We start from the raw sequence: 27,252 nt of genomic DNA, 5'->3' as shown, positions 1-27,252 counted from the left end.
ATATACATTACTCCTAGCCAAGCACCAGGGAAACGATCATCTGATAAACCACTGATTGTCAGCTTCTGGTTCAACAGTGAGACGTGTTACACCCTGGGCTGGTCACACTCACTGCTCTGGGACTCCGCCAAGGAAAGAAAGCAGCAGCAAGTTCGGAGGGAGGAAATATTACAGCAAGTGAAGGGACGGAAGTGCAGAGAGCACAGTATCCTGGGCTGGAGCTACAAGATCTGGTCTCAGTCTCCCTATAACCTGGGGCTGCGATACACTACACACTCTGTTTACTTAACTTTGAGGGGATAAGTCGTGTGGAGAAAGAGACTAAAGCTAGTAAGTAACTTATGACTGAGCCATCTATGGCATCTGGCTTCTCTCCCCTCTTGCCTCTCCATCTACTGCTGTGTAGACTTATAACCCTGTTACTATCTATACCAGCCACTTCCTATGATAAGCACTAACCATAGACCTTCTATTTCAGTCTATTGCCCATTCATCTCATCCTATTGTATTATATACACCGCACATACCAAGGGGGAGCTTTAAGAGGAGATACACCCTACATACTAGAAAAGAGATTTCAGTTTAGATACCCCCACATGTCAAAGTGGTTTTTAAGTTAGATACACTCCCACATACCAGGAGAAGAGTTTTTACATATGAAATGACAGAAGATAGATATACACCTCATATACCATAAGAGAGAACTTTAACTTTAAGACAACCCAACATATATATGATATATACATTCCACATTCTCGAAGGAGAATTCTCAGATTAGATACACCCCTCATATCAAAGGAGAATTTTTAAATGAGGCTAGGTTCACACTGCGTTTTTTTCATCCGTTTTTTGCATCCATTTTGATCCGTTTTTTCATTGACTTCTATAGTAAAAAAAAAAAAAAAAACGGATCAAAACGGATGTTTTTTTTAACGCACACAAAAGTAGTGTCAGCTACGTTTTTGTGTCGGTGAAAAAAAGGACCCGTTTTGATCCGCTTTTTTTTACAATGGAAGTCAATGGAAAAACGGATGCACATAAATGCATCCGTTTTTTTGCAAAAAAGGATGAAAAAAACGGATTGCAAAAACACAGTGTGAACCTAGCCTGAGATACACCCCACCTATCGGAGAACTTTTAGATTAGATACACCCAGTGCATCAGATTAAATACACCTCAGAGATATGATATACACCCCAATATCAGAGAAGCCTTCTCTGAATATATAAACATCTCATATCGGAGGAGAACTTATTAATAATAATAATAATAATAATAATAATTCCTTAAATGATTTAGTGCCAAATTATTCCGCAGTGCTTTACATGTTGTCATTTTGGATACACCCCAGAGAACTTGTAGATTCGATACACCCCACATATCGTAAAAGAACTTCCAGATTATATACACCCCATAACATCAGAGTTTTCAGATTAGATACGCCCCAAGTATCGATAGGATTAGATACCTCACATCTGACAAGATGGTAAAAAAAAATAATCATTCTAACGTTATAATAAACACAAACAGATATGATGCATACTTGTGGTTTACCGTACGGTTTGCTCAATGTATCTGCGATACAGTAGATTGGCATTGCTAGGTTACCGGCTGTGGTTAGGGCGTGCAATAACATGTATGCGCTTCTTTTTTTATTTTTTTTTATTTCCCTTTATGTGCAGTAATTTTTAACACTATTTATAGTTATAGTTTTTTCTTCAGTGTAGACAATCGTTGTTACCCAATCACCACTGGATTCCTGAGACACGTACATGGGAACCATTGTGCTATTATAGTGTATAAGGGGGAACCGTTACTGATCTGTATCCAATAAGAGAATGCCATGAGAATGGCTGTGACTTCAGGTCGGGTCACACCTTGACAGATCTGTTGTCCCTATGGTCATTCGATGCGTCTCATCCACCCACACACAGATACATATATCTTTTTTTAGTCCTTTTCCAGCACATTCCTGGACTCCCCCACAGCCCGACACACCCTGACAGCTCCACAGTCCACGTTACTATTTAAACAGCAGATGCAGAGATCATCTTTGCGCTTTTTATATAAGAGTTAAACATTTCCTCGGTTTACTCCCTTGAACGTCAAGTTTATTTCCAACTCTTCTTCGCGGCTCCACATCTGTCTGTCTTAACCCTTCCATAGGCGGAGGAAAGATCCTGATCGGTTTACTGTCTGGAGTCATTCTTCTAGTTGGCCCAATCTAACCCTAGCCCAACAATACTATACTAAATAAGACAATTGACTCTATAAAGAACAATAAAACATAGAACTTACTGAGTGTAAGAGCCATAAAATACAAGAAAGGCTCTAAATTGGGCAGGATTTATAGGATATGTCTCTGTGAGGATCTGTCTTGAGTTATAAGAACTGGGAATAATTGCGTATGTTTACTGTAGTAGTCTTTCAATAGGATGCAAACCAGTCTTTATAAGGATATGTTCACATTTGGAGAATACTCCGCAGGTTTGCTGCAGCTTATGACTTCTCTATTGAAGTTAAAGCGTTAATGTCATTTGGAGTAACTTTTGACATATCAGACATGTCAGAAGTAACTGATCACACCGGATCTCACTCCTGACCCATTTTAATCTTAAGATGGGGAAGAGTGCAGGGCAGTATGTGTCCCTTCCCGATTGGCAATGAAATCCGACTCTTTAATTTTATTATAGTCTATGAAGCGAAAGAGTCGGATGTGTGACTGGCTGGAGAGTGGAGCATACTCCGCCCAACTGCATCTCAGGATTGCAGCTGGGGTCAGGAGTGAGACCCTATGCAATCTGTAACTTTTGACATGTCTGATTTTGCTGGGGAATTTTGATAGAAACATCTGTGGTGGAGAGTTCCACAGTGTCACTGCTCTGAGAGATCCATAGTCTCAGCGATCAGCTAAGGAGAAGGAAAGCACCTGGCAGTGTCAGACTGGGGTATCTGGGGCTCACCAGAGGAAATGATCCTGGGGGCCCACCAATGAAGAACCAGTGAGAAAAGACATGTCAGTCAGTGTTTGTGCAGGTTTTAAAGCTGGGGGCCCAACGGAGGATCTTGCGGTCCTCTGGTGGGCCAGTCCGACACTGGTGCCCGTTCATTGGCTGACTGCATCTTTTGAGCTGCCCTATAAATTATTGTTTATTGGCCAGACATCATCTTGTATAAACAGAGGATGTTTGTCTGATAGCAATTTATTAAAATGGACGCACGAATGATATAAAAATACAGGCTGCTCGATTTATTGTGCTATGGAAGGCACTGCAAGGGAGCGCTGATCACGCTGATCGGTGCTGGTTTGCGGCCATGGTCAACCAATGATTGTTCTGTGTAAAAAGACCCTTACTGGTGGCAGCATATTAAAGGGGATATACAGAGAGCAGGAAAGGTCATACCTCTATCCATCCTAAAACTTCCGCAGATGAGGGGGGGATGGGATGTTGCGAGCACTGTGGGCATTGCATGCAGGTGAAACCACACCCACATGCAATATCTAATAGCTGCTCAATGTCACCGTCACTTTAGTAACATCGGGCAGCTATTGATCACTGCCCGCAACGTGCTCCTGCACACTCTCATCTGTGGAAGTATCAGCACAGACGGGTAGGCAGAGAAAGTGAAGCGCCGGAAAGCAGTAAAGGCAGGACCTCTCCGGATATCCCCTTGAAATTGTATCAAAGTTGGGCACAACAGGGTGATAGGAAGAGGGACACGGAAGAGGAAAGAACAAATGTTGGAGCCATATGAGAAAATTCTCAATCATTCTATAGGATCGGGAAAAAAAAAAGCAAAAAAATTTTCACTTTACAAAACCAGTAGTGGTGAAAGAAGAAAGCTCCCGATGCCGGGCTAAATCTGTGTTTATACTAGGTGGTGGAATGCAGATAAGGAGAGAAAAAAAAGCTGATAATGTGCATGGAGTTAGGGGTTTTGACTAGTAGAAGTGATAGCAAGAATAAAGCCAGCCATACACTTGCAAAAGCTTTCAATGGTGTTTGTTTAGCAGTCAGCCATCTCTCCTGAACTCCCCGTACACAGAGGTGTAGCCTATGAAGAGGGGATGGCTATAGGTAGCTATACATCTTAAAGTGAATGTACCATGAGGTACCTTTGCTGTAAGTATTGCCCATGTATAGAACAGCACCTTGTCATAGAGGGGCGGCTTGTCCACCTCCAGTGCTTCACCCCCGGCCCAGTGCCCGTGAAAAGAACAACCGTGTTTAAAAAAAAAAAAAAAGGACTGCATCACCGGTCTATATATGGGCAATACTTAAAGCAAATGTACCTGATGATACATGCGCTTTAAGTAACTGTCTGCCGAACAATATTCCAGGCGAACAGTTACCTCTCCCGTCCTTCCCCATACACTTCCAAAGGTTTTTGTGTTCTCTGAGGGGAGGGGTAATCAGAAGCCAGACAACTTTGCCGTTGGCTTATCTCTCCAAGAACAAAGAGGTTGGGCAGTAAAAATATATCACACCAACATCATCTGTCAGTTAAGACTCAGGAGACGCCCTTAAAGGGAATCAATCAATCAATCAATATGGTTTGCAGGAGCGCTGTATAAAGCTCCTGCAGCAGCTGTGGCAACCACAGCTGCTGCAGATGCTTTATGCCGGAGGAAAATGAGTTTTATTCCCCGGGCGCGTGACAGGCAGAGGCGGGGAGGTAGTCATCTGGGAATCTCCCCGTCTGTCACTAGTCACTGCTCTCTGCCTGTCAGCGTGCGCTGACAGGCAAAGAGTGGTGAGTAGATACGGACAGGGAGCCGCCCAGATGACTACCTCCCCGCCTCTGCCTGTCACGCGCCCAGGGAATAAAACTCATTTTCCTCCGGCATAAAGCATCTGCAGCAGCCACGCTCAGTACGTACGGTATATTATCCCAATAAGACTCTGTACACACAGGAGCAGTGACGCACGTCTCTCGTACTATGGATCCCATAATGGGATCATATAATGGGCTTGTCAGAACATTGAACAGTGCAGTTGACTACACTATTATGGGTGTCAGAGAAAGAGACCTCAATGTCAGCCTGAACGCAGCCTACACACAAGCCACAATAATTGGAGACGTCTCAATACAGATGTAACATAAATCTATTTTTATTTGCATCCAATATCCATGACAACACAGCACTGTCACATTACCAGTCACCTTTCTCTATGTATTCTCTTATTCCTTTGCTAAAAGTTGTACTAAATTGGTTTGGATGTATCTTTTTTATTTCCTCTTGATTGCAATAGGTATGAATATTACACACACACACACACAAGATTTTTTTCACTGCAGAATTGTGGCTTTTGGGGGTTGTAGATTTTACCCCCTGCTACGCCGAAAGGGGTGAAACCCGTAAGAGAAATTTGAAACAGATTTAGAAGCGCTGCAGGTTAAAAATTCAAAATCTCAGCATGTGAATGAGATTGGTAAAACCTTATCTACTTTTTACAGTACTATGGATTTTACCAGACCAAGGCCATGTTTACACGCTGTATGAACACTGGCCATTGTTTGACACGGCCTCTGTTTGCAGTGCCAAACAATGGCCAATTAACTCACCTGGTCGATAATGCAGTGAACGTCACTTCATTTTAATTGGAATGCGGGCACATTCAGGTGTTCCTGCACTCCAATTAGCCATAGAACACAATGTAAAGTACGGCTGGGAGCCATACTTTACACTGCGAGCGCAGGGCTTTGTAAAACATGGCTGCTTTTATCCACAGACAGCACCACTCCTGTCCTCAGTTTGAGTGGGGGTTTTGCAGCTCTGTTGCATTGAAGTTAATGGAGCGACATTGTAATACCACACACAAACTGAAGATGGGGTGGTGCTGTTTTTGCTGTGCACTGGGAATGTAGGATGCCAATTAACCCCATTGAATGTGTCAACGACCATAATATAAATGCAGTCAAAAGATTCCCATAGAATTTCAAGCCCAATTCTTGCAGTCTTCTGCAGTATTTCCGTAACATCTGAACATAGCCTTGAAGTATTGTATTTTACATAGCAGTTACTATTACATGACACTGAGGAAGTGTTTTTTTTTTTTTTTTAACTGTCATTGAACTTCTTCCTTTGTTCCCTGGTAAGCTTATCATGTGTTTGCTCCCCAAGGTCACAAAGACATTTAAAGGCACAAACCACACACACCTATTATGCACAGCCCTAAATACTACCAAATAGAGACCCAGAGCATTCTTTCATATCCATTACAACACCAATTGAGAATTTTAGTTAAAGGGGTTGGACACTTTATAGTAAAATTGTTCAGTGTACAGTAAGTGTATTCACTGTATATACTGGCAGCAGCTCCCTGTGTACCTCATAGAGCTAAAATCACACTCATCTCCTCCAGGCTGTGCTTTCCTGCTCTGTGGTGAGTCTGTCCATAAGATGGCTGACACGGAGGAGCATGTGACCATGCCCCACCCAGTGTCCTCCATAGGCATGCACAGGATCAGTGGTGGACACTTGGGGGTGAGGCATGGTCACATGCTCCTCCTTGTCGGCCATCTTATGGACAGACTCACTACAGGGCAGGACAGCACAGCCTGGAGGAGGGGAGTCTGATTTTAGCTCTATGAGAAACACAGGGAGCTGCTGTCAGTATATACAGTGAACACAGTTAATAACACTGTACACTAAACAATATTACTATAAAGTGGTTTAGGTTTCATCAGGAGGTCCAGGTTTCAGCATGTGTATGTATATGCCAGCAATTATATGAACATATTCTGCAATGCTTTAATGTATCAGATTGATCTCAGTCATAAAGATCACTTAATCACTTTAGAGTAATTTAAAAGGGTTGTCCAGGTTTAGAAAAACATGTCTGTCTCTTCCAGAAACAGCTCCACTCCTGTCCTCAGTTTGGTTGTGGGGTTTATCAGCTCAGTTCCATTGAAATTAATTGAGCTGAACTGTAATACCACATACAACCTGATCACAGGGGTGGTGCTGTTTTTGAAAGAAATTAGATTTTATTTTTTAAATCCTAGATAACCGCTTTAAAGGGGACCTGTCGCCACACCTGACCTGTCTGTTTTAGTATATACTTGTATTCTCCATAAATTAAATACTCTGAAACTCTTTTCTTATAGCTCTGTGATTAGCCCTTCCTCTGTTATTCTTACTAGAAATGTATAAGTCAATAATCAACTGGATGTTATGAGTTGGGGGGCGTGTCCCTACACAGTCTAGCACTGTCAGCTCTTATAGGATAATGTAAGATTATGTAGGGACACGCCCCCAGCTGGTAACACCCAGCTGGTTATTAGTCATACATTTCTATTAAGAATAACAGGTGAACGGCACATCACAGAGCTATAAGAATAGGTGATCCAGAATTGTTATTTTATGGGGAATACAAGTACGTACTAAAACAGACAGGTCAGGAGTGGTGACAGGTTCCCTTTAAGCATTTTTTTTTATAAAATCCAAATAAAAGAATTAAAACAACCACACCACACATCATGTCATATCATGTTGTACTGTGTGATATGAAAAACATTTGTGCAAACATCTCTACGTCACATCTTGTTGCAATGTGTCAATGCAAAACAAGGGCTATGGCCTAGTTTTAAGAGACCCTAAGCACAGGTCATGCTTATTACCTGATACATACTGTATAATATGCTTTAACACTATCAATATAAGATAGCAAAGTGCCGCTTTCTGCTGACTGCACAAACACAATCTATTACACACAGCTGCCATTGTTGTGGCGTCTACAATACTATGTGAGGACAATAGAGAAACGTGCAGTGTAAACTACTGTACAACAAGAGGCTCCTTTCTTCATTGTTTGCATTATTCTGATGGTGACTGATATGATTCTTGCCCGGTCGCAGCCTTTGCTGTGCAGGATCTCTATCAGCCATGTTACACAAGGTATAAATGTCAGTACAAGGCACTTCTGCTTTCTAGGCATCCCCGATGCATGCGGTTGAATGATCGCAGGGATTTCTCACAGGAAGTACAAGGCTTGCTAAGCTGCTTGCTCCTATTAACACAATCTTCCCCTTTCACTGCAGTTTTCTCTGGTCACTGGGCACACTACTATCATGTGACTCCGCACTTAGCACGTCATCTCCCTGAAAAAAAAATTTTATTTTTTTTTTAAAAAGAAGTAAATAATGTGTATAGATAATGTGTATAGATTTACAACACAGCTTGGGTCCTGCCGTCTGTACTATAGGAGAAGCTGGGGCTATATTCATGTTCATGTATATATTCAAGGATCAATGTATAATTACAAAGCCTATTATTTATTATTATTATCCCCCCCCAACTAAAATATAGTTAATATACACATAAACAATAGTGATGAGCGAATAATATTAGATCGAATAGCTATTCCATCAAATGGTACGCTATTCATGCTATTCAATTGTGTTAGAATATTCGAACGATAACGCAGTCAAAATTCAATTCGCCCTCCCATCCCCCTGGCCCTTTTTTTTACCCAATAGACATGCAGGGGGGAGGGACAGGCACTAGAAAAAAAAACTCTAACTGTGCTTGGCTGGCTAAACTATGTCACTTCCTGAGTATAAGAATAGTGTTTTCAGATTTGTGTCACTTGTTGGTTGGAGCTAGAGAGGGACAAACTGTATACAAGGGAGAGAGAGCTTTTAGGTAAAGTAAGGTAGGAAGGGACCCCCAAAAGCCCTTGTTAGGGCTAAAAGTATAAAAAACATATATTTAGAAGCTGTTGTGAGGCAGGCAGTGTGTTCAGACATCTACTTATATTATAGGGTCCTATTCCACGGGCCGAGGAGGGCCCGATCAACGATGTAAACGAGCGGCGATCTGCTAGATCGCCGCTCGTTTACTGGGCCTATTCTACGGCCCGATGATCGTTGAGCGAGGGCTGCAAGGACATCGTTACTGATGTCCTTGCAGCATCATACATTACCTGTCCAGGCTTCTTCTCCGCGCTGTCTTCCTCCCCGGGTCCCGCGCGCTCTATCTTCAGAACGGCTGGTCAGCTGACAGCCCACACTCAGCCAATCACAGGCCGCGGCAGTCCCGACCTGTGATTGGCTGAGCGCTCCATCAGCTGACCGGCAATTCTGAAGATAGAGCGCGCGGGACCCGGGGATGAAGACAGAGCGGAGAAGAAGCCTGGACAGGTAATGTATGCTGCTGCTTGTCAAATCGTCGGTCACCCGCCTTGCACCGCTATTCAACCGTAGTGATGCGCGGTAGGGGAACGATGATTTTAGGTCTGGCCCTAAATGAACGATCAGCCAAAGACACGATCATCGGCTGATCGTTCTCTCTATTTCACCGAATGATAATCGGCCGAATCGGGCCAAATGGGGCAGATCCGGCCGATTATCGTTACTGTGGAATAGGGCCTCTTTCATTTTAATATATAATATATATCCTATTATAATATATTATACATATATTATATGTACGCTAATATTACGCAAGTGCGTATCGCTAGACCAAAACGTACGCTTCTACTTTACGTTCATGTACCCAGGCATGCTTCCCCTGCTGTCCCATATACACCCAGAGCTGTTGGCATCATTTCCTGAGATGTCATTGTGCACTTGGTGACCTCCTAGTGGTCGAATATTGATTTCCAGGTCCCAAGTATTTTTCTCCCATAGACTATAATGGGTTTCGATATTCGTTCGAATATGCGAATTTCAGGAGTTTTTCGAATCGAATTTCGAATTATCGAATATTTCACTATTCGCTCATCTCTAAAGAACAACAATTCTCTCTTCCATCACAAGCAGTATTGACTATGATTTACAATCTGTAAAAAATGGGTACTTTCAGTTAGAGAGACAAAGAAACATATAAAATAACCAGCTCCGATTGTACTTCTAAACAGAAAGGCAGCGCTAAGGATTGTGATGCACTATGGTCTTCTTCTGATGCTGGGCTGAGGGCATATTACAGTATATGCTGAGCATCCATCATAAGGAATCTAGTTTTCTCAAAGAGGTGGTCTTTTGGAGTGGTCTCATCGTATAAGGAGCAGACTGAGACCCCTCCTATTATTAAAGGTCATGGACCCATTGCCAAACACTATAAGGGGGATTTATGAAGACCGTACTCGTACGACGGTCTTAACTTAGGCCCCGTCCCATTTTTCCTGTCCGAAATCACTAAGAGGCGCACGACTTCCAGCAGGTGTAGATTTGGACCAGACATAAATCATGATAAATGAGGTGCGGTAGGAGGCCACGCCTCCTCCCTGCCTTGCAGAAGAACTCGCCGCTCTTCCTGTAGTGGGCCAGCATGACAGATAAACATTATTCGGTGCTAGCACATATTTGACATGTTGCTACCATATAAGAAAACATTAACGTTATGCTTACCTCTCTGAGCTTCCCTGGTGTCATGTTGCAGTGTTGCCGGTGTCCCCCATGACATGTTCGTCTTCGGAGTGACAGCCTGCTCAGCCAATCACTGACTGAGACGGGACAGCCGTGGCCAGTAATTGGCTGAGCGGGCTATAACTCACAAAACAAGCTCGTCTCTGAAGTAACACTGGCTACGGATAGCAGGGTACACCGACAACACTGCAACAGGAAACTGGGGGAGTGCGGAAAAGTAAGCATAACAGAGATAGAGGAACACTGTCTTAACTTTCTTTGACAGCGCCCATAGAGAATGGTGCTCCTTTTTGACAGGAAGTTTGGGTCCCTATTCTTATGATCATGGGGGGTTTGACTGCTGATCCAGACACTTATCCACCTATTCTGATGATAAGGGATAAAGTCTAATTTTTAAACAATCCCTTTAAGCATGCTGCCAAGGGTCCATGACTGTCAAAGCCCCTATTACACTCTGCATTGTGCATGTCGGCTGATCGTTGTCTCCTATTACACGTACAGATTATTGGTCGAATATGGATGATAATTGCTTTGTGTAATAGGGCCTTAACCGTGTATCATCAACTCAAGTTGAACTTACCAAAAAAAAAAAAGCAATTTTCGGCATTAAATAGTAACATGTTGTGATTCTAATCCTTTCTGTGCTTTCTAACCCAGGTCCACAATGGCCACCTGTTCCTGCGTTCTGTGGTGCATATTTTGGATTGTAGTCCTAATTTTCGTGGGCTGGCCGCTGAGCATCTTTTTCGGAGGTCTGTACGGGTTTTTGGCGCCCCTCACCACCTGCGTGGGACTGGACCAGGTGACAGACCTGCTGCTCCAAGGAGTGAACTTGGGCAGGACCTGTGCGGAATATGCCCGTACTGGCAAATCCCTCTGCTAAGCTGAGAGAGTGGACCCTCAACGACTTGATCAAAGCTTCATCTCAAGCCCCTACTACATCTAAGACTCTGAAAGCCCCTACTTGTCGGTGTGCACAATGACAGTAACAGCTTTGCTGATGAGCGTATCGGAGAAGTGTATTGTTTGATCGGACTTCTCCAGATGGGGGTTACATGTACCTTTGTATTGTTTGCCATGTTTTTGCATCAAATGTATTTCTAATGGTCTTTTGTATGACTTCATTATACATAATATGGTTATCGGCATTGGTCTTCTTGTGTTCTTTCCCTTTTATATGACAGCTGTGCTATGTAAGCAAGTAGAAAAAGCTGGGCACTCTTTATAAGAACAGCAAGACCAAAATGGCTCACAAAGATAATTCAAGGAAACCCGATCCCTTCACTAGACTGGATCAGACAGAAAACTAAAGGTTCTTTATGATATGCAATGGCTGACATTCAGACGCCTGTTGTCCACGGCCAGTGTCCAGCTGAACAAACTGCCCTCCCGGACCCCAGGTGCAGACATGTGCGGAGAACAGGTGCTCGGACAACTGTACCGCTCTATATAGGCACACACATACACACAGACATACACATATATAGGACAGGTTCTGCAAATTAACCCTTTGTCACCACCTTAAATAGAAAATGCATTGACACCTACAGTTTCTAACACCTTTCAATCTGTTGTTTGACCTCCATTGTAAGGTAGGGGGCCACACAAATAAAATGTGGAGGCCTAGCCTAAGATAGGAATGACACATGGAGTTTTTTTTTCTTCCTTAGTATTTTATATGGCCGCATGTAATATAACAATAAAAAGAACCTTTAATGACATGTTGCATACAGTCATATAAATTATTATGGACGCCACATGTGGATCCAAGGTACAAATCATTAGAACTGTGACATTTAGTTTACTGTGTAATATAACATTCGCTGAACCACGGAGAGCATGAAACGGGAACAAGCTTCATTTATATGAATGGTTGCTTTGTTTAAGAGAAGTCATTGTAATAACTTCAGCTCGTAACCAGGCAACCAGAATAATAAATAGAATGGGTGGACTACAGTACCCAGAAAGAGGATCAACATTAGGAAAAAATATGGCTGGGGGGAGACCCTGTATGTGTGTATAAATATATCAGGGGGCAGTACATAGATCTCCTTATACCTTATATGATCTATTTATACCCATAGGGACATCTACTATGCATGGAAGAAATATGTTTCTGCACCATCACTGAAGGGATTCTTTGCAGTAAGGGTCCTATTAGCCAAAGCAAATTTTAACGATTAGGGATTAACAATAAACAATCGCAAACGAGATTGTTTATCGTTAACCTGACATCATTCACCATATTACAAAGTACGATAGTCGTTAGATACGATGGTTACAACGATCGTTTACTCCATCTGATCCCAGCAAAAGGAATGAACGATTTGGAATTATGCTACGTTTACACTGAGCGATAATTCGCCCAATCGATCGTTTAACGATTTTGAAGCAACTATTTGGTTTTTATAACAGCGTTTAGACAGAGAAAAATCGTTAGTAAAATCGTTATTGCGATCGTTTTTAAGATCGCTTAAGCCCATCTCACACATAGGGTGAATCTTTGAAAGACTGTTTACACAAAGCGATCTGCGAATTATTAGCGAACGACCAATGACGATTTGAGAACATGTTGAAAGATCACAATGAATGATTTCTCGCTTGTCGCTTGATCGTTCGCTGTGTTTACACAAGCCGATTATCGCTCAAATGCGATCGTTATCGCCTAAATTCGAATGATAATTGTTCAGTGTAAACGCAGCATTAAACTGAACGATTAGTGAACAAATGTGGAATTACAGCCAATTATTAGCTAACGATTAATGATGATTTAAGGGTCAGATCTAAATGAACGATCGACAATACACAAACAATTTTTCGATCATTACCTGCAATTATAGAGGACGATTATAACGATATAAGGATTTTCCGCACGATAATCGTCCTGTATAATAGTGCCCTAAGAGCAGTGAGACTATGGAACTCTCTACCAGAGGAAGTGGCCATGGTGAACTCAATAAAGGGGCCTGGATACATTTCTGGAGTGTAATAACATTACTGGTTATAGACGGGTCATTGATCCAAGGATTTGTCCTGATTTATTTCTCTAGATCAGCAATAGTAATCAGCAGGAATCGGCTGAACTAAATGGACGTATAACAAATTATGTTAGTATGGCTCAGCCCTGGTTGGCTTCTCGCTGCCCTGATCGACAGATTTCTCCATATTTGCCTATAAGAAGAGATTAATCCTACCTTCGGAGTCCTCCTCAATGACACTGAGCCCTGTTCTAAGCCAAAGTCATAAAAATTATTTCTTTGTAATCGAGGCACCAGGACCCATAATACAATTACAGCCATGCTATAGGAAGATTGAAGTATTGGAGGATACTACAGGTAGATGTGGGCCTTGAGATATGAGTTCTGCTAAGAAAAGCTGCAGAGATGTGCACTTACCGGGCATGGTTCTGAATATGGAATCTCCTAGACCTGGACGTGAACAAGGTCCAGTGTAAATTTCTTGTAATGCAATGTAAGTTAAAATTACACTTTGAAAGAATTACATGACCTAATCATTATTCATTTCAAAAACTAATAATGCTCTTTTTCCCACCGTTATATGTATGCATGTATAGGTCAGCTAATAACTAGAGATTTTCCTTTAGGCTGGGTTCACACTACGTTTTTGCAATCAGTTTTTACAAAAAAAAATGGATGAAAAAAACTGATTCCAAAAAAGGGGGAAAAAAATGGAAAAAAAAAAGGATCAAAACGGATGCACACAAATGTATCCGTTTTTTGTAAAAACGGATGAAAAAAATGTAAATGGATTGCAAAAACGTAGTGTGAACCCAGCCTTATACTACAGTCAGGCATACAGTAATATAGCATTAACACAACTGGGCAGTCTTGTTGTTTTATATCATACCCTAGCTTATGAAATTTGTGCCTATTTAAAGCAGCACAGATACTTTCCATAGACGCTCATTACTAGCACTCGCTTTGTGAATATATCGCCATTTTACGTGTGCACTAAAGTTTATTGCATTTGACAAAAACAACTGAACAACTGCAATCTCAAAAAGTAAAGAGGATGCAGTGTGAGGTCTCAGCTGTCAGTCTGTCTCGTCTCTCCTTTCCACCAATTTCCTCCCCTGCTATCATCTCACCTACCTCTCCAAAGTCCATTTGCTGGAAGGTGGCAGAACAACAGGTTTAGGATTGACGGAGCAGCCAGATCCGTGACGTCTTTCATGATGTACATGATCCAACAGATTTGTTTCTGAAAGTGGGAACAACAAGATGACTGGTGTTAGATCTTCTGATCTATTATTACATAAAGTCCCATCAAATCCAAGTAGGCGAAAGTCATATACAGTGGTGCCTTGGATTACGAGCATAATTCGTTCCGGGAATGTGCTTGTATTTCAAGTCCACTCTTAAATCAAAGCCAATGTTCCCATAAGGAATCATTGAAATGCAGACAATTGGTTCCACACCTCAAAAATAATCATTTTTTATTCTGAATAACATGTAAAACAAATGAAAAAGATTTAGAAACAGCTGAATATGTAATATTATAAGTTACGGTACACTATAGCAATCAGCATGTGGAGTATAGTGTATAGTAAGTGCATAAACCTGATAACACAGCAGCAGTTTGTAGATACAGGATGGAACTGCAGATCCCTATAGTGCAGTAGCGTAGTACAACAGGCTAGAATAGAGAAGGAGGGCTGCTGTCATGTCATGTGACCGCACAGACCTCTAAGTGGGGAAGGAGTGTGTGTTCAGCATGAACCAATCAGGAAGTGAGAATCCCAGAGCTGTGCAGGAGGACATTGACATAAACTTCTCTTTACAGCAGTGTGTATAGCTGAGTGTAAGTGCAGGCACATTATAGCAGCCATGTGTATAGCTCAGTTTAACCCCTAGACGACCCTGGACGTACCTGTAAGTCCAGGGCCGCCTCCACGTGTTTAAAGCGGGTCCGCGCTCTGAACCGCCCCGGTCCCGGGTGCTGTTCGTAACCTGGGCCGCGGCTATTAGCGGGCACGGTCCGATCACCGTGCCCGCTAATAAAGTAATCGGATGCAGCTGTCAAATATGACAGCTGCATCCGATTATTCGATGCAGCTGTTCCCCGGAGGAGTGATCCAAACATCTTACTCGTTTCGGGGTCAGCGCCTTAATGGCGCTGATCCCGGCTCGACACTCGATTGCTTCCGGCTGCAGCCGGAAAAATTCAGCCTGTCATCGCAAAGTACAATTAGTGGCACAAAAAATAAGAGCTCATGTGGGTTTGTAGGTGAAAAAATGCAACTGCTATGGCCTTTTAAGCACAAGGAGGAAAAAACGAAAATGCAAAAATTTAAATTGGCTCGCTCCTCTAAGGGTTAAGTGCAGGCACATTATAGCATGAATGGGAGGATGGGAAACAGAGACTGCAGAGAGCAGGAAGGAATGAGCAGGGCAGATATGGGCACATAAATGCACCACTCTGTCTGGGGAGAGAGGGGTTACAGCTATAAAGAGATTAACTTCCCAATCCTGTCCCCTGATGCAAGCCCCAGCCTGAAGTAAATCTGCCATGATTTGGAAGGTGAGGGAGACTTCCTGGGTCAGATTACAATGCTGTAGACCCCGCTATGCAGATCCTTCCCCTCCCCCACAGTACAGGGAGCTCAAACCACAGAGATACTCTTAAACAAAGTTACAATTTTGAAAAACTTGAATATGAAAAAGAGGAGCCCATGGAGCCTCATTGAAGAGTCTCAAAACACAGGACTAGCCAGATATCCCGCCGGGCAGCTCCTGTTAGGAAACCACCACATTAAGTGGCCCTATGAGTCAATGTAATGACAAGGGATAAACCAAGGCTAGGTAACCATCCACATACAGCTGTTTCGGGGTGTTGCCCCTCATCAGTGTGGAGCAGGATTCTGGCTAGGTGGGAGCAATGCCTAGTAGAGCCATAAGAGAAACAGATTGCTGAACTCGGGGAGACCAGCCAAACGACAACACTGCCGGCTGCTAGTGAAAGCGCTCAATGCAGTGAAGCATATTGCATATTCATGTTTCCCAGGGGGCAATGCACCTAGGACTTCACTGCATTGAGCGCTTTCACTAGCAGCCGGCAGTGTTGTCGTTTGGCTGGTCTCCCCGAGCAGTAGAACTGCTTCATATGATACATCTAATGATCTTTCTCCCTTTTATCTAGTTGTACCCCTCCCCCTGCCCCAAGGCCAAGAAAAAAAAAGAAGCAAGATTATTATATGCTATTATTGTTACTGCAATTACCATTGTTATTTGGGTCACAAGACTCAAAATAAGTAACTATATTGAGTGACAATTAGAGATGAGCGCAACTAGAGCAGACTCGAGTTCGATCATTCAGCATTTGAATACCGGTGGCTGCAGAAATAGAATGCAGCCATAGGGAATCCTTGAAAACATGGACACAGCCATAGGCTATAGGCTGTACATGTTTTCCAGGACTCCCTAGGGGTGGGTCAAACAGCGCGAGACACCGGCCGTTCTGTGACCCGGACATGTCACAGAATGGCCGGTGTCAGTGAAGATCATCCCGGATGAACTTCACTTCTGTTGAACTGAGATGCGGGCCCATCCGTGTGAGCCCGCATCTCAATTCATCATAGCCAACCATATAAAGTGCGGCCAGAGCCGCACTTTCCTTTGTGTGAATTGACAGTTCTGTGTGGTCGATATTCAATCAATAGAGGCCGCACAAAACTGACATGCCGCTAGTAATACCGTCCGGAGTGTATACTATGTGTATAAACTCCGTCCGAGATTCCCACTTCAACGCAATGTATGTTTTCTACTAAGCACGGCTAATGTTGCAATTTGCAACAACGGCCATGATTAATAAAAAGGTACGTTGTGTGAACATAGCCACGGGATGCATCCAATTTCTGTAGCCACCGGTATTCAAATGACGAATGACCGGACTTGAGCTACTTATCGCTAGTGATAACCTGATGTGTCTAGCCATACTACACCTCTACCATTTCACACTGACCTTATAAGCTAGGGATGGACAACAGTTTACTACTAAGAATTATAAAATGAATAAATATATATATATAGCTATTGGAGGGACATAAGCAATTCAGCACCATGGCCACCATATTGCCTTGCTGTTTCTTCTTTTAGTGAGACCTGACTAGACCTCAGCTGAGTACAGTAAACCTGGCCGCTATCCACACCACTATGGAGGCTGGGAGCAGTTTCTAATAACACTTTGAAGAGCAGAAAATGGATTGTTTCTACTCTGTGCAGTGACTGGAGATTTTATTGTCTTCCATTACACAGTCGCAATGTGCGATCTGCATATTAACTACCAAGACCTCACATTCCCCGAATGATATTGTGAATGCTGTAAAGGAACAATCCAATCTAAATCTGACAGAACAGCTTATCCTGCAAATGCCTTTTTCCTATATCATATAAGAAAAGCTCATCAGGACTCCTGAACTCCAGAAAAAGAACATTACCCAAACAGAAGCTCTTGGGCTTTGGTGTTAAAGCATTGCCTTCTACCATATGTTTCCTGTACAGGATCAAGGTATAACAAAACAAAACAAAAAAAATAGCATTCATTCAAAGACTGATAAAATAAGGAAACTGTATACAGAAGTGCTGCGTTCTTCAGACAGGGTTCCTGTATTTTAATTAGCACAACATATTTTGATATATAACCATTTTCTTCATCAGGTCCTTCCACCAGAAACATTAGTTAAATCTTGAAACACATTAAAATGATAAGAATCCTATCCGAGTGCAGTGCCTCCATATACAGTGTACATATGTATAATATATGAAAGGTAACCACAATAAGGACAGGTCCGCAGTAAGTGCAGATATGAAACAACAAGACTGTACCCTGAGGAAGTCACTCAGTGAATTTACTGCACAGAATATTCTCTAGAACTGAGAAGCATGTGGCGAAAAATATATAGAATGCAGCACAGTCTCTCTCCCTGTCTCCTTTTAAATCCCTTCACTCTTATCTTTCTCCCCTCCAAGGGAATGCAGTTTGTGACTGGGATGTTTCTAAGTAGGGGGAAAGAATTCTGGTGGCTTGTATAAGAATCCACTCACACCCCCACTGCTGGGACAGCTGCGATAACACAATGAGTCCTGTGCTCTGAAACTCCCTGCAATATTAACACCACAAGCGCCACACTGACACAGTGGTAAAACACCGCCCTGGTGTCTGGAGGGTTAACAAACCGTGTGGTCTGGGCCTTGCTGAACTCACTGGGGTCATTCGTGAAAAATATAATTTTTTAACCAAAAGGACGTGTGTATTTAAGGTCGTTTGCAATATCAATGAATGAAAAATATTTGTTTTGTCTGCTAGACGTGTATGTTAAGAGGAGTCTCCAACATATATATGTGCTATGGGGGAGATTTATCAAACATGGTGTAAAGTGAAGCTGGCTCAGTTGCCCCTAGCAACCAATCAGATTCCACTTTTAATTCCTCACAGACTCTTTGGAAAATGAAAGGTGGAATCTGATTGGTTGCTAGGGGCAACTGGGCCAGTTTCACTTTACACCATATTTGATAAATCTCCCCCATTGTGCCTTAAGAGAACCTGTCATCGCCCGTGCCGGGGCAGAGCCTGGATGAGCCCCGATGCAGACCCATATACTTACCGTTTCCACAAAGTCCCGGTCCCAGGGCCCATCCCGCCACCGAGAAATCCCTGTCCAAAGCCGCGCGCTCACCAGAGATGAGTCCGACATCCATAGAGAATGCCTTATGGTATAAACCTTTATATATATATATATATATATATATACACACACATACATACATATATATATATATATATATATATATATATATATATATATATATATATGAAGGTTTATACCATAAGGCAGTGTCAAACCCATCATGGCGCCCAGCACAGCACATTGCAGTTATAACACGGGAGTAGAAGGATCTTCTTGCCCTGTCTGACAGCTAACGCATTCTCTAATGGGCAGCAAGGACAGCTCACCAGTCCGGTGACTTGACCAGCCAATCAGGAAGTTGAATTCTTCCTTATACAGATGTGGCGCTACGGGCCTGGCTCTTATTCTATCAATCCCTATTATATAGTGTATCCTAAACACAGAACCAAGAAATAACCAGTTAATATCAATACTTGGATTGGTCACCATTATAACATCACTTATCTTTGCCGCCTTCTGATGGAACTCTGACTCTTTTTTGCGGTATATATCACTATTTTATTGGTAGAGTCTCATTCAGGAGGCTGGCAGAATTACTCTATAGCCGCCATACAGCTTTCTCTGAAGGTCAAGTCAAGGACTTTTCAAGGATTTTTCTTTATGCTACATGACACTTTTTTTTTTAGTTCTTTTTGCCTTTTTTTTTTTTAATTATATAATGCATTCCTTCATTATTACAGCTGACACTATCCGATGTTAAAAAAAAAAGACATCAATGACCTATGTTGCTCTACAGACGTGTTCAAGGGCAAAATTGGCGCTGGGTTTTAACCTGAACCTAACATCCCTGTGCTTACACCTTAGGTTGCTACCTCTGGAATTCTAGCTCTCTTTTCTGCAGGGATTTTAGCTGACAATCTGTACCTAGATATAGCCAAACATCCTGCAAGGAATGCTGCCCTAGCAAATGCTATTTATAGCAGGAGAAAAAAAAAATAACTTCAGATAAATGGATCTTTAAGGCCTCGCTACTGTTGAAGAGTGGGTAATCTGCAGCCACCCAGAGATATAGCTTTCAGCTGTCCGCCAGGGACTATTATGCTGATCCCAACACACAATGTCATGATTCATGCGCTAAATTTCTTAATGTTGAAGGACTGCAAAAGATAGTCCATTACACACAAGCCTGTTTATATAAAATACGAGAATATTAGGAGGTCACCAATGAGTTTTGTCACCATATAAATACAATAGTGGTGATGTCTAAAACTGTTAGTACTTTATAGTAAGGTGTATATTATTCCTTAAGACACATACATCAGCTGCAGAAGAGGAAGCCGCTCCTGACGTGTATTGGTAGCATTGGTAGCCTGCCTTTCTTACTATATACAGTGTCAGCTAAGGAATCTGCCCATACATAGCCAGCCAAAATGTGGACATCTTATAACAGCCATATTGCCCTCTGTGTTAATCCAACTGCCCCATTATAACAGCCATGGTCAATAAGTGGAGTAAAGTCTGGATTCAACAGAGGGACAAGACAACAAGTAAGCTAAGGCAGGTACCGGCTGTCGGCCTTTTTTGTTGTGCTGCTGATGCACATAAAACTTACCTGTCCACGCTCCCTCTGTGTCCCCCCCCGACTGCCGTGCCTCCACTTCAGAGACAAACTTGTCTCAGCCAATCACTGGCCGTGGGGATGTCTCAGTTAGTGATTGGCTGAGCAGGCTAGCAAAGGGTAACAGTGTGGTGTCCCACCATGGGTTTTGCTATTGGTTACACCCCTCACAAAAGTCTGTACTTATTGTAAGTCAGTGGTGATGAAGTCGTGATAAAGTTTCCCCACTAGAGATCACTATTATAGGAATGTGTACTCAGTGGTTGCACGGCTGAAGTATGTAAAGGGTTGTTGTTTATTTGTGTGTCACATGGATCTGTGAACCTATAGGAGTCTCCTTTTCTTCTGTCCTATCATCTCTCACTTTGCTTCTTCTTTACGCACTGTTCACCCACTCACAGCACACTTTAGATACGCTGGAGATAGGAAGTCACATTGGTAGAGGAAGTATGGAGGTCTTTTGTGTTAGATGTTGTTGGGGGAAGGACGCAAGCTAAAACGCTCCCTACAGTGGTCCCTTTGGGCCCTGGCTCTCTGCCAGGTCCCCCTACCTTAAAGGTTCAGTCTTAGTCAGTTTCCTGTATAGTGAGGAAGCAAGACAAGACATAGCTCACAGTTTCTCTTCAAGTCACTCTACACAACACTATGCAGTGTTAAACCCCTTAGAGGAAAGGACAAGTCAGAGATCATCTCAACTCACACCGTGGGCTAGGAGAGTCACAGTGCAGGACAGTAACCACAACAGCAAAAAGCTAGGAACTGATCCGGATAAAGCAAAGTTGCTAAAGCCTAGGAACTCTATCTCGCAGCACGGTTGTCAGCAGGGAACCATCAGCATTCTGCTCATCCCAGGTAACAAGGTCTGGGGCCTTGTGTCATCCTCTAGGATGGGTCCCCTGACACTGGTAGGGCATTAGACCGGTGCGAAGACCCAAAGGTCAAAACACGGGCACAAGTATTATCTCTTTCTTCTTAAGTATTCTCCTACCTCATCCTCGAACATCCCGGAAGAGCACAGTACTACTTGGGTTGGGACTTTCACAACATCCTCCTCTCTGCTCCTCTGATTCTTCTATATACCTCTCAACACGCAACCTAGTCGGCACGACTGTACTCTTCGCTATACTCCTAACTCAGATCTGGATCCTGTACTGTCAAGTATGTTATCAAGTGTATTATCAAGTGTAACGTATCTGGTCAAAGTAAAGCTGTATGTTCTGCTGCACACAAGAACCTTCAAAATAAACAAGAGATTATTTATGGTAAAGAGACTCTGTTAATCTTCACCCCGCACCAGCACAGTATACACTACATCCTTGGGAAATTTCCCCTTTCTGTGGGTGGCAGTACCAATAGTCCGGGAGGGTTACTATACCACTCCGGCCCATCGTGATAACAACCCAAGGGACTCTGTAGCAACCCGGCAGGACACTGTACACAGGGAAATAAGGTACAATCATCCCTCTAAACTAAAAGCAGGTGTGCCACCATACCTGTGTGCCCAACCGGCTCTGGCGTCACAACATAACATCACTGGGCCCGGCTGTATCTCGGCCAACTACCAATGGAATGGCGTCACACTCTACCATCTGGCAAGTGACTGGCCGTACCCCAGCCATAGCATCGAGGGGGCATACCACAACAGCACTCAAATCCTTTTGGGGCAGTAAGTCTACCTAGAACACAGATTCCATCCGGACCGTGGATACCCATTAGTTCAAAGCAATCAGACACAGAAAGAGGGTGGATGGCAGCATTCACTTCAGATAAGATAATCTTTATTCCTCCATAGTAAAATACAAAGCAGTATTGGGAGCAGGGAGGAACTAAGTTATCTACAGGGTGGGGTAGAAGCACCTATATACCTACACAGGGCCCCTAACTACCTATTGTGGGAACCTAGCTACCTACTGAGGAACCTGCCTACCTAGGTGATGATGCCCTAGAGCTGGCAATACACCTTCAATAACTGACAGACGAACGATCGGCCAACCAACAGTTCTCTCTCCTGATTGCCTCCTGTCGTTTCCTGTCTGTTTGGCATGGCCAAGCATTCCTTTTTTGTTTATGGGTAAGGCTAAGCCGCAGTGAGAGATTTCATTGAGGCTTACCTCTCCCAAAACAAAGGGATTGGGTGGTGATTTTCTATCACTATCGACCTCTGTCTTAACCGGCATGTTCTGCAGGTGGACAGTCGGGAGAGCCCCATACATGGTATACTGATGGGGGGGGGGGTGGCGGGCACGGCCATCAAAAGTCTACAGTGTATGGGGACTTTAGGGGGCACCTTTCTACTGCCTACAGGGAAAAATCTACTTACTTGGGGGGGGGGGGGGCTATCTACATACTAAAGACACATAGCTACTTACTGGGTGCCCAATCTAACTCCTTGGGTTACCCATCTAGTTAATGGGGGCCTACTCACCTATCTATTAAGGAGACCTCACTTCATACCTAGGGTGGCATTATTGACATTTGGGGCACTACGGATGAAGAATATGGATAAAATTTGTGAAGTCTAAAATTTCGTCTGGCAGACTTGTCTGCTAAGACGAGTTTTGGCCAGGAGAAGTCTTCATGGTGGTCTAGGACAGATGGAGAAGGGAAAGAAAGTGAGCCAAGGCTCGGGTTTTACAGAACCCATTGGAAAATAGAATGGGCATTGCTGTCATGGTTCTGTTAGGAAAAGGAGTAATGCCTCATACTGTATGTGAACAGAGGTTCAGATTAAGAGTTACATTGGAGGATGTCCCAATAATGAAGAAAAACAAAAATACAAACCTCATGTTACATGTTCACATTTTGCTTAAGCTGAAGAATTACAAATCGTCCTGTCAGTGCTTCCAAATCTAAGTAAAAATCCCAATGAATTACATGTAGTTCCCTTCGGCAGCTGGCTGTCCCCGCAGGAAGAAACAACACTGTGTATCTATTACAGATGCAGTGACGTTAGTGTATAAAAAACACTACAAATATCCCAAAAATCTACAGCACAAACACAAAAATAATCCTCCAAAAACAAGACAAAAATAATAAGGTTTTTGTACATTCTCTAAAGCAGCACAGAAAAAACCCACACAAATATCAGTGTATACAGGGCCTAAAGGTACTTGAGCGTCGTGCAGCTCTGCAGGTCCTCGAGGGCTTTCACCAGTGAGGGGAGAAAATGTATGGTAATATATGTGAACAATCCTGACTTTTCTGCCAATAATAAAGAATGATCCTGAAGACTGATACATTCCTGGACTGGAATATTTACTTCAGCTGCTTACTGTGCTTTCCTTGAATAAATTATTGGATCTGTTTTAGTACGAAGGCATTTTTCCTCTATTGAATTTCCATTCTACGAGTTATTATGCTGCTCTATGCCAGTGCTCTTTTTTTCCCTAAAGGTTCAGCCATATCCTGTGGAATCAATAAAAGAAATATCCTTTCCATGTTACATAGCTCCAACATGTTCCATAAAAGCTCAAAAATGAGATCTAAAACAATACTATTTTTTTGTAATCATTTATGATATATGTATAGATTTATTGTTTTATGTATATCATTATATTAATATATTAGTGAAACTGGCTCAGTTGCCCCTAGCAACCAATCAGATTCCACTTTTCATTCCTTACAGACTCTTTGGAAAATGAAAGGTGGAATCTGAATGGTTAGTAGGGGCAACTGAGCCAGTTTTACAGATCCACCTACTTTCTGTCCACCTACTTTTAGACCACCCTGTATATACAGTATATATTGGACACAATAAAGGGGTTATCCAGGAATGGCTGCTTTCTTCCAAAATGGCACCACTTCTCTTCAATGTCATCTTCTCGCCCTTAGTTCGTATGGAAGAGGAAGTAAATGAAGCCGGGTTGTAATACCACACACAACCAGGGGTGGCGCCGTTTTTGGAATCCTGGATAACCCCTTTAAAGCGTACCTGTCATGACTGCCCCCTGCTGTATCTGTGATATAGAGCAGCTACCTTAGGGTACTATTACACCAAGCAATTTTTCGACGACTAACGATTAACGATAAACGATCTTAAACGACCGCTAAGGCAAACAACCCGAAATCGTTCGCCCAATTACATGGAACAATGATCGTTATTTATGATTGTTCTTGCGGTCGTTTAGTCGTCGGTATTGTGTACATTTCAGCTGCGAATTCTTATTCCACCGAACAATGTGCGAACGATGTGCGAATGATCAAACGATAAAAATAGGTCCGGATCCTATGAAATGATCAACGATTTCTCGTTGGTCGTTTAATCGTTGCCTGCTATTTCATGGAACGATTCATGGAGCGTTCAAATCCGAACGCTTTAACGATTTTTCGAACGATAATCGCTCCGTGTAATACCAGCCTTAGCCCTTCTTGAAGCTACGCCCAATGCTTGTACTTCTACCTGAGAAATTGTCTGATAATCGACTTGTGTTTCTGCTTCCAAGAAAGTAATTTGGAACTACAACATAATGATCAATATGGATGGTGACTACCAATGGAAACATGGATGGTAATGTGAGCCATTTTTAGCACGACAAAGAAAAGTGGAAAGAAGAAAACTTGTGTTGTGTCCTCAGCTTTGTGGCTGATAAAGTTTAGAGATGAGCGAATCTCAAGCACACTCAGGTCTGTCCGAGTCCGAGCGCACGGCATTTGATTACCAGAGGCTGAAGAAGTTGGATGCAGCCCTAGGGAGTCCTGGAAAAACATGGACACAGCCTATTTGCTCAAGATCTAGTCCGCTATAGCCCCTAGCACCTATCTTCCGGCATCTATACACCTGGTACAGAGCTGACAGATTCTTTTTAACCCCTCCATCTCTTTCTACTGCATAATGGTGGTATAGGTAAATAAGTTTTTAATCTTTAAACTGGGACAGCTGGTTGTGTCATCATGTTCAGATCACACACGTATGTTCAATCCAAGTTACGGGATTGGCTTGGTAGATGTCTACCTATCTATTTAACTGTGCCTATCTACCGCATGTCTCTCTCTTATGGATCTCTATCAAATGTATAGATATCTCATATCTACCTATCTGCTGAATATCTATCTACTCATTGATCGAGTGCGATGTGCGCTTCGTTATCTCTTAACTCACTGCCGCTCCTTCCCAGGTGCTGGAAAAAGCTGGATCCAGTCCTGGGAAAGTTTCTCAGGACTGGATCCAGCTTTTCCCAGCACCCGGGGAGGATCAACACGGAGCGGTAATCTGAGCAGATTGCAGAGATAACGAAGCGCTTCACTTCTTTAATCAGCTAACAGATTAGCTGACAGATTTTTGTAAGGCAAAGCCAGGAGTGGATTTGAAAAGACGAGGAATCCCAGTCTTTGCTTTATGACCTGTTCTCTGTTTATAGTCCACTCCTGTAATAGGGCCCATTGCCGTTTCAATGCAGTACAAACGCTGCAGTACCGTAACAGTACTGCAATGAAACCGCGTGTGTAAACACGATCCAAAACCCCATCCGATTTTAGTGAAAAGCAAGTGAAAAAGGTACAGTAAGGGCCTGTTCACACTACGGAATCGGCACCAAAATTCTGTGCGCAGACTTGCCCCCGAATCCTGCCTGCTATTACTTTGAATGGGAGGGCTCTCCGCACCTCTCCCCTCAAAGAATTGATGTGTCAATTCTTACAGTGGAGAGGCGTGGAGATCAGAGGCGCGCAAGCCCTCCCATTCTAACAGATAGCAGCAAGGATTCAGCAAAAAGTCCGCGCGGGGGCACAGAAATTCGGTGCTGATTCCGTAGTGTGAACAGGCCCTAAGTGTGATAGATAGATAGGGTCCATTTACACAGAAAGATTATCTGACAGATTATCTGCCAAAGATTTGAAGCCAAAGCCAGAAACAGACTATTAACAGAGATCAGGTCATAAAGGAAAGACTGAGATTTCTCTTCTTTTCAAATCCATACCTGGCTTTGACTTCAAATCTTTGGCAGATAATCTGTCAGATAATCATCTGTGTAAATGGACCGATAGATAGATAGATAGATAGATAGATAGATAGATAGATAGATAGATAGATAGATAGATAGATTTTATTACCCACTGTGTGGAGATGCAGTGCTGGAAAAGATAGACCCCCCCCCCCAGTATAATGAATGCTATTTTGTGAAAACTACATTTATTCCTTATTAAGAAGATGTACAATTTTTACAATAGCTGAAGATCTGGCCCCTGAGCTTGGATCCTGGGGGGCACATTGTATACACATTATTATACATGCCCATTTGGATGAGTTGTATACAAAGAAACACATTTTAGTGTGGTCTATTTTGTAGACTGAATGCGGATTTATTACTCCCTTAAATTTCTCCCATATATTAAATTCTGAGCCCCCTTTAAGATCTGTGAATGTGACGTGGAAAGAATAAAAAAAGTCATTGGCACACTAAAGTAGCAATAGCTGAAAACAATGCACCCCACATAGACAAGGTTATTCTCAGCTCTCCTCCTTTGTGATGGATGGAATGTTATATCAATACAGCCATGCCCCCTGAAAGAGAAGAGGAGGGGGATTTCCACTCAGAGCCCTGGCATGACTTTGTGTCCCAGGGCAAAACTTCAACCTTGCTCTGCCAAAGTATAGCTATTTCCATATATGATATCC

At 42.8% G+C, this 27,252-nt stretch overlaps 2 long non-coding RNA genes across 2 annotated transcripts in view; one reads left to right on the top strand and one right to left on the bottom strand.

The window, feature by feature from the left end:
• The first annotated feature begins 25 nt into the window (after positions 1 to 25).
• Positions 26 to 11,522, top strand: LOC138771402 (uncharacterized). The gene is made up of 2 exons (XR_011359609.1): positions 26 to 330; positions 11,032 to 11,522. It is a non-coding gene; the product is annotated as an uncharacterized lncRNA (long non-coding RNA).
• LOC138771403 (uncharacterized) overlaps positions 7,381 to 27,252 on the bottom strand; it is a 106,541-nt gene continuing 86,669 nt past the window's right edge. Inside the window, exons 4-5 of the long non-coding RNA XR_011359610.1 lie at positions 14,487 to 14,595; positions 7,381 to 8,106 (exon numbers count right to left, since the gene is read on the bottom strand). This is a non-coding gene — a long non-coding RNA (uncharacterized lncRNA). The remainder of the gene's footprint in view (positions 8,107 to 14,486; positions 14,596 to 27,252) is intronic.

The sequence above is a fragment of the Dendropsophus ebraccatus genome, chromosome 13, assembly GCF_027789765.1.
Source record: "Dendropsophus ebraccatus isolate aDenEbr1 chromosome 13, aDenEbr1.pat, whole genome shotgun sequence".
NCBI lineage: Eukaryota > Metazoa > Chordata > Amphibia > Anura > Hylidae > Dendropsophus > Dendropsophus ebraccatus.
This window is presented reverse-complemented; position numbering and strand designations above follow the sequence as displayed.